The sequence below is a fragment of the Arachis ipaensis genome, chromosome B8, assembly GCF_059453495.1.
Source record: "Arachis ipaensis isolate K30076 ecotype BB chromosome B8, ASM5945349v1, whole genome shotgun sequence".
NCBI classification, from domain to species: domain Eukaryota; kingdom Viridiplantae; phylum Streptophyta; class Magnoliopsida; order Fabales; family Fabaceae; genus Arachis; species Arachis ipaensis.
In genome coordinates, this window is record NC_142443.1 from 119,889,355 (window position 1) to 119,891,621 (window position 2,267).

Below are 2,267 nucleotides of genomic sequence, written 5' to 3' on the forward strand. Positions count from 1 at the left end.
GTAGGATGGCCTTCATTCGCGCTGCCTTAGTGAGCGCTACGCTCAAATTTTGAGCGCGCCTTTGTATGGATGGCACGAGCTTCCTCCCCCAAATCTGAAACCCACGAAAAAGGTGAAAAAGTGAACGTGGCGCTCACTTCTAAAGTGAACGTGGCGCTCACTTCTAAAGTGAACGCTAGCCTTGTTTTGATATTAAGCGTGGCGCTTCCTTTTTGAACGTAACGCTTTACTGTTTGCTTCCCCTTTCCCTTCATTTCTTCACCTACAAGCAACCAAACAACCAATCAAATCTCACCAAAATTACAAGGTCTTTGCATCATTCATAAAATCAATTAATTCTAGCATAAACCTTATGATTTTGTGTAAAATAAATTATATTTGATTGATTCAAAATAATCATGAAAATCCACTCCAATCACTTGCTTATTGTGCAAGAAAGTGCATAAAACCTAATGAAACTAATGAAAAATGCTTGTGAAACTAGCATAAGATGACTTGTCATCACAACACCAAACTTAAACCTTGCTTGTCCCCAAGCAAGCATTAAACATGAGAAGAAATGAGATAAAACAGAGAAACATTTATGTCCTTATTTAGCAGGTAATAGAATTTGGGCTATGGGATTTTATGCAGACAAGATGCAGCTCAATTATTCTTAGCTGACAGATGTGAAATGTTTCTTTGAGGATTCACTAGAGTTGCTGTTATAATGCCTTGTTCTTTTATTGATCCCTGTAAGCTTTTTCCTTCTTTCTTTTGCTTAGAAACTTATTTCTCACTGATAGCTCAGTGTTAAGTGTTGCAGCAGCCTTTTGGCTCAATTTTTCTCAACACCTCTTCACTACAGACACTTGGCTCACAATTATTCTTAGGAACGTTGATGCCCAGCACCTCTTTGGGTCACTAAATACTTTGTAACTAGGTTACTCTTGATAATGTACTTTCGATTGGTAATCCCGGATTAGTTAATCCAAGTTACCAAGTTTTAAAATACTCCTCAGAACCTAATTGTCCAAGCAAATCCTAGTACAAGAAGCACCACAGGCATATGTCCTAAGGTCCAAGCTATTGGTGTCTAGCCTTATTATTTGTTTTTTTATTCTTGTTGCCAATCCTTGGATTTTCTTTTCTTTTTCTTTCTTACTTTTCTTCATTTTCTAGGGATGTTCATTAATAAAAGGTTTTATAACAGCGAATGAGTTCACACTACAAAGAACATTCTATTCTGCAGCTTTTATTATTGAGCTTATCATTTAATCAAGCAATTACCACCACAAGTCTTTATTCTAATTCCTACTACATTGGACAATCATTTTTTATTTCAAACATTTTCTCTTATTGGTGCAAAAGGGAAACAAGACAGAATTTAATGCAGATGAAGATGAAGACAAGCATTTAAACTAGTGCAATTAATAGACATAAAAATTTGTACTATTTGAACTAAACATCAAGGTAAACAGCAGCTTCTCATTCAGAATATTTCAAAGCAAAGTGAATTTTGTGACAATAGAACCTCTCAAGAATGTCTTGCAGCTTTCCTTTTGTCATTATCATCTTTTACTTTTGCCTTTCCCTTGGTGATGATTCTTTTAAGAGGCTGAGTGTCTTTTCTGCATAATTTTTGGAAGTTGCTTATTTTTCCAAGCACTTAGGCAGATGGTTAGCATGCATGAATTATTGTAGGTTCTTGAACTTACTTTGGTGAGGGAACACCAAACTTAGTCCCTTGCTACTGTCTATGATGCAGCAGTTACATGAAACATTGTGCTTTTGCTAAAAGTAATAAAACTAAAAACTAGAAGACAGACAATGGTTTAGTGATTTCCCTGATTGCTTGGAGCTAGTAACCATTTATACAGAGGGTTGAAATGTGTTTTTAAATGAGATTTTTGGTGGAACACCAAACTTAGCATCCTTCATTCACCCTTAAATTATTTTGGTGTGCAACACCAAACTTAGCTCCTTGCAATATAGATAAGTCTACTTAACCTTTTTGTTGAAATAGTTTAGGAAAAGAGAACTACCTTTGGTTGGGTTGCCTCCCAACAAGCGTTCTTTTAATGTCACTAGCTTGACATCCTTCATTCTTGCTCAACTTAATTTCTGAATCTCCTTCTCTTTGCCCCAAGGGCCTCCCAAATAATGCTTTTCCCTGTGACCGTTTGTTGTGAAATTGTTCTTTGTTGCTTCATCTAGGAGTTCAAGGCTTCTATAAGGGAGAACCTTTGTCACCAAGTAGGAACCAGTCCATTTAGACTTGAGTTTTC